The 9,849-nt window shown below is 43.5% G+C and overlaps 1 pseudogene; it reads left to right on the top strand.

Annotated features, from left to right (window-relative positions):
- The first annotated feature begins 9,010 nt into the window (after window positions 1–9,010).
- Window positions 9,011–9,615, top strand: LOC117879631 (annotated as a pseudogene).
- The last annotated feature ends 234 nt before the right edge of the window (window positions 9,616–9,849 follow it).

A 9,849-nucleotide genomic window follows, 5' to 3' on the forward strand; every position in this document is an offset into this window, starting at 1 on the left:
ATCACAGGCTTAAATATCTTTAGATCCTTGTCAAATCTTCAGTTATGTGCATAAAGAATCAGAACATATTTTTTAGAGTTAATTTTGTGACATGGAATTAAAGAGCAGAAGGAAAATAAATTAATGGGAGACAAAGAATCAAGTTTGATTTCTTTCAACACTCAAAAAATTGGATAAGATGTGGTGGTGTTTTCATGGAACTCCAGGATAATGGTCAAATGGCAGATCTTGAACAGCTTTTCAGTTCCAGTGTTAATGTGGTTGACACGCTGTTCATTGTGATGTTCAACCTCAGTCTAGATAAGAACTATGCAATTATCTTACAAATCTGGTGTGTAACTTCAATATGAATGCTTTCAAAAGAAGAACTTAAAGGTCAGTTGAAAATTGCACTGTGAAGGAAAAAAGTATGTTCACTAGAAGGTAATCAATAAAGTCACTCTAGAGACATTCTGTTGGATCAACCAAGCACAGAACATCTGCGTTGGAGGTAACAGCTGTTGTACTACCACTGAACAGGACCATAAAATTTCACCCTCATTTGGCTTTGCTAATGAGTGAAAATGACTGCACTTAAGGCACAGTCTATAATTATCAGTTATCACAGAAGCTTGATAGGAGAGGTGGAGTTTGTGTGCATAATTAAAATTACCCTTACATTTGAAAATAATATAGAAATGAAAAGACATGTACAGCTGAAAGTGTTTCCTTTTAGATACAATTTATTTTGCAGCTAAGCTGAGAAACTGTCATGAAGTGTAACTTTCCATCTGTCCATTCTATATAATTTCATTTTGTAATATAAGGTAGAAAGACCAGGTGGGAGAGCACTTTTAATTTTAAGTTTGAATTGCAATTAGTTTCTACTTCCTTAAAATGTGCTTTTGGCCGTATAGTTTTTAAAAAAGATTGTAATCTCTTTTGCACTAATTTCAAAAGTTTTTCATATAAAGAATGACAAAAAGAATGATGATTCAGCATGTTAACTTAGTATAGAATTTTTCTTTAAAAAATAATTCGGCTGATCAGTTCCTATGCATATCCCCAGTTATAATGGTTTTAGTGACAAAATAAATTTTACTCCTTCTTACTCTGGTTAACACTACAGTGATTTTTTTTTTTATTACTAATTTGTATTAATGTAGTGCCTAGGAGTCCTAGTCATAGACCAGGATCCCATTGTGTTAGGCGCTGTACAAACACAGAACAAAGATTCGATTTTGACAAATAGGGAGGAACTGGTTGAGAAGTTGAAAGTGGAAGGCAGCTTGGGTGAAGTGATCATGAAAGGACTGATTCTAAGGAATGGTAAGAGGGAAAACAACACAATACAAATGGATTTCAAGAAGGCAGACTTTAGCAAACTCAGGGAGTTGGTAGGTAAGATTCCCATGGAAAGCAAGTCTAAGGGGAAAAACTGTTCAAGAGAGTTGGCATTTTTTCAAAGAGACTTTATTAAGGGCACAAGAGCAAACTATCCCACTGTGCAGGAAATATAGGAAGTATGGCAAGAGGTGACTCTGGCTTACCAAAGGATCTTCAGTGATCTGAAACTCAGAAAAGACTCCAACAAAATCTTTTGTAATTTGACCTAGTTTCCACTTTAACATAAAGAAACAGCACACACATGTAGGGACAAATTTAGAAAGGCCAAGGTACAAAACGAGGTTAAACTAGCTGGAGACATAAAGGGTAACAAGAAAAGATTCTAAAAATACATTAGAAGAAAGAAGAAACCAAGGACAGGGTAGGCCCATTACTCAATGAGGATGGAAAAACAATAATAGAAAATGTTGAAATGACAGAAATGCTAAATGACCTTTTAATTTCAGTTTTAATCAAAAAACTTTAATAGCAATTGGACAGCCAACTTAATGAATGACAGTGAAAATGATGTAGGATCAGAGGCTAAACTAGGGAAAGAACAAGTTAAAATTACTTAGACAAGTTAGATGTCTTCAAGTCACCTGGGCCTGATAAAATACATCCTAGAATAATCAAGATGCTGAGGATATATCTGAGCCACTAGTGATTTATCTTCGAAAAGTCATGGAAGATGGGAAAGATTCCAGAGGACTGGAAAAAGGCAAATATAGTGGAAATCTATAAAAAGGGGAATAAAGACAACCCGGGAATTACAGACAATCAGCTTAACTTCCATATCCGGAAAGATAATAGAGCAAATAATTAAGCAATTAATTTGTAAACACCTAGAAGATAATAAGGTGATAAGTAAAAGTCAGCATGCATTTGTCAAGAACAAATTATGTCAAACCAACTGTGACATTCTGTACCTCGGGGTAACACCCAGCACCCCCATGTTCATCCTTATAAAATGATTGTGTGGTATCTAATGCAAAGTTTATCATGTTGGGTGTCTTCGGAAGGCTCATGATGTACTGAGTATTGTTGTTATAGTGATGTTATAGTAATTGTTGTTACAGTAATGTTATAGGTTGTAATTTCATGTATATAGTTATGAGGCTGAAAATGTCCTCATGACTTAAAATAGGCCCAGAAAAAACTCTCCAAGAGCAGAAGGGCAGTTCACACCTCATCAGGGCATGTATGGGACAAACCCAGCCCAGCCTCACAGGAACAAAGGACACTGGCCTAGGTAACAACAAAGGATCTGTTGGACTCTTGAGTGAGTCACCCCCCCCTTCCTTTGGTCAGTTTGGAACTACGATGAGTGCTCACCTGACTCTGAATGGGGGGGGGGGAGGGCAAAGCCAAGAGGGAAGAAAGGACATGATAAAAGGGAGAGATGTTTGCCATGCTCTACCTCTCTTTTCCATCTCCATTTACAGACTTCACCACCAAGCAACTGAAGCACTGATCAAAGGGGAGAGCCTGGCTGAAGGGCAACCAGCCAGCCTGTGGTGAGAAGCATTTAAGTTTGTATGTGCACTGAAAGTGTTAAGATCATCTTAGAATGCGTTTTGCTTTTATTTCATTTGACCAAATCTGACTTGTTGTGCTTCGACTTAGAATCACTTAAAATCTATCTTTGTAGTTAATAAATTTGTTTGTCTAGTCTACATAAAGTAGTGCATTTGGTTTGAAGTGTGTCAGAGAATCCCCTTAGGATAACAAGCCTGGTGCATATCAATTTCTTTGCTAAACTGATGAACTCATATAAGCTTGCAGCGTCCAGCAGGCATAACTGGGCACGCAAGACGGAGGTTCCCAGGGTTGTGTCTGGGACTGGAGATATTGGCTAGTGTCATTCGGCTGCACAATCTAAGCAGCAGCTTACATGCCAGAGGCTGTGCGTGAACAGCCCAGGAGTGGGGGTCTCACAGCAGAGCTGGATACGGCTAGCTCCCAGAGTTAAGGATTGGAGTGACCTAGCAGATCACCAGTCCAGATAACACCAGGGGAATGTCACACCAACTTAATAGCTTTCTTTGACAGGGTAACAAGCCTTACGGATAGAGGAAAAGTGGTAGATGTGGCATATCTTGACTTTAGTAAGGCTTTTGATACTGTCTCACATGACTTTCTCATAAACAAACTAGGGAAATATGACCTAGATGGAGCTATTATAAGATGGGTGCATAACTGGTTGGAAAACTGTTCCCAGGGAGTAGTTATCAGTGGTTCTCAGTCATGCTGGAGGGGCATATAATGTGGAGTTCCTTAGGGATCAATTCTGGTTCTGTTCAATGTCTTTATCAAGGACTTAGATAATGGCATAGAGAGTACACTTATAAAGTTTGCGGAGGGGTTGCAAATGCTTTGGAGGCTAAGGTTAAAATTCGAAATGATCTGAAATAATGAAGGATGAAATTCAATAAGGACAAATGCAAAATACTCCACTTAGGAAGACAGAATCAGTTGGACACATACAAAATGAGCAATGACTGCCTAGGAAGGAGCCTACTGCAAAAGGGATCTGGGGGTCATAGTGGATCACAAGCACAGTATGAATCAACAGTCTAACACTGCTGGAAAAAAAGCAAACCTAATTCTGGGAGGCAGTAGCAGGAGTGTTGCAAGCAAGACCCAAGAAGTAATTCTTCTGCTCTACTAAGTGCTGATTAGTCCTCAACTGGAGTATTGTGTCCAGTTCTGAGTACCACATTTCAGGAAAGATGTGGACAAATTGGAGAAAGTCCAGAGGAGAGCAACAAAAATGATTAAAGGTTTAGAAAACATGACCTGTAAGGGAAGATTGAGAAAATTGGGTTTGTTTAGTCTAGACAAGAGAAGACTGAGGGGGGCATGATAATAGCTTATAAGTACATAAAAGGAATGAGGAGAGAGAGAAATTGTTTTCCTTAACCTCTGAGGATAGGACAGGAAGCAGTGGGCTTAAATTGCAGCCAGGACGGTTTAGGTTGGACATTAGGAAAAACTTCTTAACTGTCAGGATAGTTAAGCACTGGAATAAATTGCTTAGGGAGGTTGTGGAATCTCCATCATTGGAGATTTTTAAGTGTAGGTTAGACAAACACCTGTCAGGGATGTTCTAGATCAGGGGTTCCCAAACTTGGTTCGGGGCAAGCCCCTCATGGGCTTTGTTTACATGAGCATCCGCAGGTAAGGCCGCTCGCAGCGGCCGTGGTTCGCTGTTCCTGGCCAATGGGAGCTGCAGGAAGCGCTGGTCCGGCCCGTAGGACCGCAGCTCCCATTGGCCAGGAATGGTGAACCAGTTAGCTGGTCTAGATAATACTTAGTCCTGCCATGAGTGCAGGGAACTGGACTAGAAGACTTCTCATAGTCCCTTCCAGTCCTATGATTCTATGAAAAAGATGGTCCCTGCCCTAAAGGGGCTTATAATTTAAGAGACAACAGGTGATACAAACAGACATGGTAGTATAGGAAGAGTGAGACAATACTGATCAGCATGATAGGCAGTAGTCTCTGTACTGCTGCAGCCTAAATGTTCTCAAGTTATTGTAGGCATCATGAAAAACGAGCATTTTAAGGAGGAATTTGAAGGTGATTGTCACTATTTAGAGCAAATGCACATGTATTTCCCCTCAGTGGTTCAGTGAGGGCACCTATGATAGTTTAAAACCCATGCTTTTATCCAAAAACCTTTTTGTTTGTCTCTGGAGAATCCAGTGTGAACGAGTACATGCACATCTCCCCATGGAGGATGGAAGTTGCTTCAAAGGCGGTACATACAGCATATACACAATTACCTTTTTAATACGTTTCTCAACACTGTAGTCCCTAATTTAGTAAGGATTAATTTAACTCAATAAAGCTGGTCTTAATTCCAAAAGGCTTGTATAGGATATTGTCAGTCTGTCACAGTGATAATCAGGTAGCTTTGTGGATATTTACGGGGAGAGTCTCCTAAGCATGTGGGGCAGTATGGGAGAAAACATGAAGGTGTTTGTTTGCAAATTTAACAAGTGGTCAGTGGAGACTGGCAAAATCAATCTCTCTCTCTCTCTCTTTTCTCTCAAATTGAAACTATTCCATTGTATATAAATAAAGAATCATTGGAGCAGGGGGATTGGGTGATGGTTTCCCTACTTTCCCAGTAGGGGCCCTAACCAGCAGGCTATAAAGTCATTCTCACTTTCTCTCTCTGGCCCAATGACTATTTAAATACTTTACAAAGTGAACAACTTCAACAGGAGAGATTGAGGGAGACCCACATCTGAACATCCCATAGCTCAATGGTATGGCCATTCTTCTAAAGAGTGGGAGACTCCCTGTTCCAATCCCTTCTAAGGCTGAGACGGGCATTGAATTTGGGTCTTCCACATCCCAAGTGAGTGTTCTATTCTAGGTATGTTTCTACACCACGCTCATCACCATAGCCTCTGAGCAAGAACATGAAACACTAAACAAAGCATGAATTCACAGAGCTCTGTAAATATGCAAAATATGTAGCTATTAGGAAAAAAAAAAGTAGGGAAGTTAGCAACGTGCAACAGACAACATGTGTGGTGTTTGAATAGCTCATGGTCTGTATGGAGACCGGTTCCCAGAAAATAATGAACCAGTCATAGGGTGCATGACCAAGAATAAAGGGCACATGTGGCAAGTTTTAGAATGTGTTAATAAGATGATTAATGATATTGTACTTGGAGTGTGATATGCCCTATGCTTTAGTCTAATCAACTCAGCATAGCTTTGCTGGATGCCAAATAAAGGAATCTGAGTGATGAGATGGGAGTCAAACTAAGTTCTTGGGGAATCAAGTGGAAAAGGTCTCAGGGAACCCCAGCACTGGGTGCCTTGCAGTAGTGCATTAAGCAATGTGACTAAACATCTGTCATGTGTTTCTTCTCTCAACCTCTCCCCAGAGGGAGAAGCATGTGTAGTGGAGTTTCTTGTTTTGGTAGGTTTTTTTTTTATTATTTTTATTAAACATGTTGCTATGTGTTGATGTGCCTTGCCCTTGGAGCAGAAAGTGGTGAGGTTTGTGATGGCCCTTTGTTCCTGGGGGGAGTTCATTCCACAGTCTTGGATCAGTTCCCAGAGAAAGTGTTGTCACCTGCACAATGAGCCTTACTCTTATTGCTGAGTTTCCGTTGTGCCAGAGGAGGGAGGTTGTCAACAACAGTCTTTGTCCTAGAGCTTTAGATAGTCTTTTAGGTAACAGGGCCGAGGACATGGAATACATTGAAGATAAGATCAAAATCTTGAACTTTATTTGATATTCTAGGGGAGCCAGTGTAGAGTGTGGAGGACGGGCATGATGTGTGCACGGTAGCCATTCAGATATGCTGGTCCCTATGGTTTGTGCTTGGTGACCACAATTGCATGCAGGTGTTTGCCTCGTTTTCCATTTAAAGAGGGTTTGTCCACATCTCCCCTGAGATGTCCCAATAAGATTCAATCTGCACCAGTCTTTCCGACATAAATCAAAACCCAGTGGTTCCTCAACAGGATCAACAACGAGCTGTTTGTTCTGAGCGATCAAAGTTCTCCATGTGACTCTCCATTGAGCCTCAGCATCAAAGTTGGATGTAAGGATATTGATACAGTTCCATAGAGGGTTGCAGGATTTTAATCTTGTCTTTGGCAGGTTCTGCAGGTCATGGTGCAGTGGGATCCTCATATCTGCACTGACATGATTAGAATAGCTGCTCAACTTCTTGTTTTCTTAATCTGTGGACGCTGGATGTGCAATAGGACTGGGAGCCAGTCTACTGGAGTAGATTTGAGCGTCCCCAATACTATGCACATAGCATTTATTGAGTTGAGTGTCAAGGAGTTTAGTGTGACTACTCTGAGACCACTGGAGCACAATATTCAGCTGCAGAATATACCAAGGCAGTGGTTGCAGTTCATAAGGTCCATGGACTGGAGCCCCATGATGTTCTGGACAATTTTCTGATAAGCGCAACACGAGACCTGACCTTATTGTGGGTGTTCTCGAGGTATTGTCGAAAGCTCAAACTCCAGTCCAGTGTAATGCCAAGATACTTTGGATTAGCGTCATGGCTGATGCTGTCGCCGCGGAACTGAACATCAAGTTTGGTATTAGCCATTTTATTGTTCAGATGGAAAGCAGTTACCATGGTTTTTATTTTATTTTTATTTATTTATTTATTTTTGGATTAGGCCTAAATTTCCAGTATTGGAAATAATCAGCCATTGTGCTAAGATCTCGGGTTAGGGTGCAGCTGATGGTATGGAGGCTTGTATGGTGAACACCTAGGGCAATATCATCCTCATACATGTATTTCCTTGACTCCGTCACTGGTATGTCCCTGGTGTATAAATTAAAAAAGTATTGGGGCCAGGACCGAGCCCTGAGATATGCCCAAGTTAAGAGTTCTTGGTCTACTGATCTGGCCATTAAGGTGTGCCTTAAGGCGGCGGTCCTCAGTCATTGCTTCCAGGAGGCGGATCGTTTGCCGGCAGTGAATGACGTGGGAGACCTTGAGGAGGAGGCCCAGTCTCCAGACAGTGTTGTATGCCAAGGACAGATCAACAAGGGCAATTCCTGTCTTCAACTTACGTTGGAATCCTGCCTCAGTGTGGCCGGAAAGTGAAGCTACTTGGTCACAGCAGTTCCTCTTCAGGTGCAATCCTGCCTGCTCCACTGGGAGGATGTCTTCGATGATATCAGACAGCCGGTGAAGCAGCACCTGTTCCATAAGCTTGCTGGTGGTTGAGAGGAGAGAGATGGGGCGGTAGCTGGCTGAGTCCTCTGGAAGTTTCCCAGGCTTCAGTAGGGCAACCACTGTTGTCTGTTGCCAGCTTCTTGGCATGTCACTGGTTCTATGCATGGCAGTAAAAAGCGCCACCAGCTATTCCCGTGCCCGTCTCCCCAGATTGAGAAACTCTGGAGGAATGCCATCAACCTCTGCAGCTTTCCGGGTTTTTGCTTCCAACAGCGCAACATTAATCTCCTCAACAGAATATGGAGAGAAGAGTGGGGATTCCTCCGGGCATTGTTGAAGGTTTCTGCGGCGTTCTCGCTGGACCTCCTGCCATGTAATCTTGTCTGTTGGCGTCTTGCTGTTAGAAAGAAGATGAAAAGCAACAGCAATTGCTGTCACCTTTGCTGAGTGTTCCGTTACTGGCTGGGATCCTCCAAGTTGCCGCAAAAGAGCCCATGCCTTACGCAGGGCCGGCTCTAGGTTTTTTGCCACCCCAAGCAAAAAAATTTTTGGCCGTTTTTCCCCCACACCCTTTTTGGGGGGGGGCTTTTACACATGTTTGCACTTTGCAATGTTGTTTGTTTTATTTAAAAATTAAAAAAAAAGAGAATTTGTAGTTAGTGAAATAAAACAATTTTCTACTAGTGTACTCACTTAATTTTAACAAAATCACAATTACAAACAATTTGGGTTCAAAACGTTAGTGTCTTCCAGTGCACCCAGTTTTTCATAAATGTGTGTGAGGGAATGAGTGGGTGAGCTGTGAAGGGTGGATTTGTTTGGTTGTGTTGGGAGATGAATGTGTGTGTTATGATCGGTGTGTGTGCGGGGCAGAGCAGCAGCCAGGGGTGGGTCTTCGGGTGTGCCGCGGGGGGCAGTGGCGGGAGCCCTCTTTATAGGCGGCGGGTGGCGGGGCGCAGTGTGGGGCCATGGAGGACGTGGCCGCAGACCCGCTGGGCAGTGAGCCCTACTATTACTACGGGGAGACGAATGAGAGCGGGCAGGGCGCACAGTGCGAGTGGCCGGTGGACTGGGAGGCGTTCTCACTGCTGCCTGTGCTCTACATGCTGGTCTTTGTGCTGGGGCTGTTGGGCAACGGGCTGGTGATCTTCACCATGTGGTGGGGCCCGCGGGTCAAGCGCCGCTCCACCGACACCTACATGGGCAACCTGGCGCTGGCTGACCTGGCCTTCGTGGTGACCCTGCTGCTGTGGGCTGCCTACATGGTGCTGTGCTTCCACTGGCCCTTCGGCTCGGCACTGTGCAAACTCAGCAGCTACCTGGTGCTCCTCAACATCTTTGCCTCCACCTTCTGCCTGGGCTGCCTCAACTTCGAGTGCTACCTGGCCATCGTGAACTCGCTGCCTCGCTCCCAGCGTGTGCCTCCGCACTGCTCTCGGTGACCGTGCTCTGGCTGCTGGCCAACCTGCTGGCCCTGCCCGCCCTGCTGCTGCGTGACAAGCAGCCCGGCCCAGCCGACAACTGGAATGCCGCCCCTGGAAATGTCGCTCCAAGCACGTGTTTGCTTTGCTAGTGCCTAGAGCCAGTCCTGGCCTTACAGCTCTAAATCAGGGCTTTTAACGATATCTTTCCACCTTTCCAGGTGCACCAAATTCAAGGACTCGTGCAGTGGCGTTATTTGGGTAGCTGCTCTTTTCAGATTCCCTCAGGAGAGACTCAGATTCTTTTGTCCAGCAAGGGGTAAAAGCCTTGCGGTGACCACGCGGGACGTACTTCTTAGCAGTCGATTTTAGGATGTTTGTAAAAT

This window comes from Trachemys scripta, chromosome 1 (genome assembly GCF_013100865.1).
Source record: "Trachemys scripta elegans isolate TJP31775 chromosome 1, CAS_Tse_1.0, whole genome shotgun sequence".
Taxonomy (NCBI): domain Eukaryota; kingdom Metazoa; phylum Chordata; order Testudines; family Emydidae; genus Trachemys; species Trachemys scripta.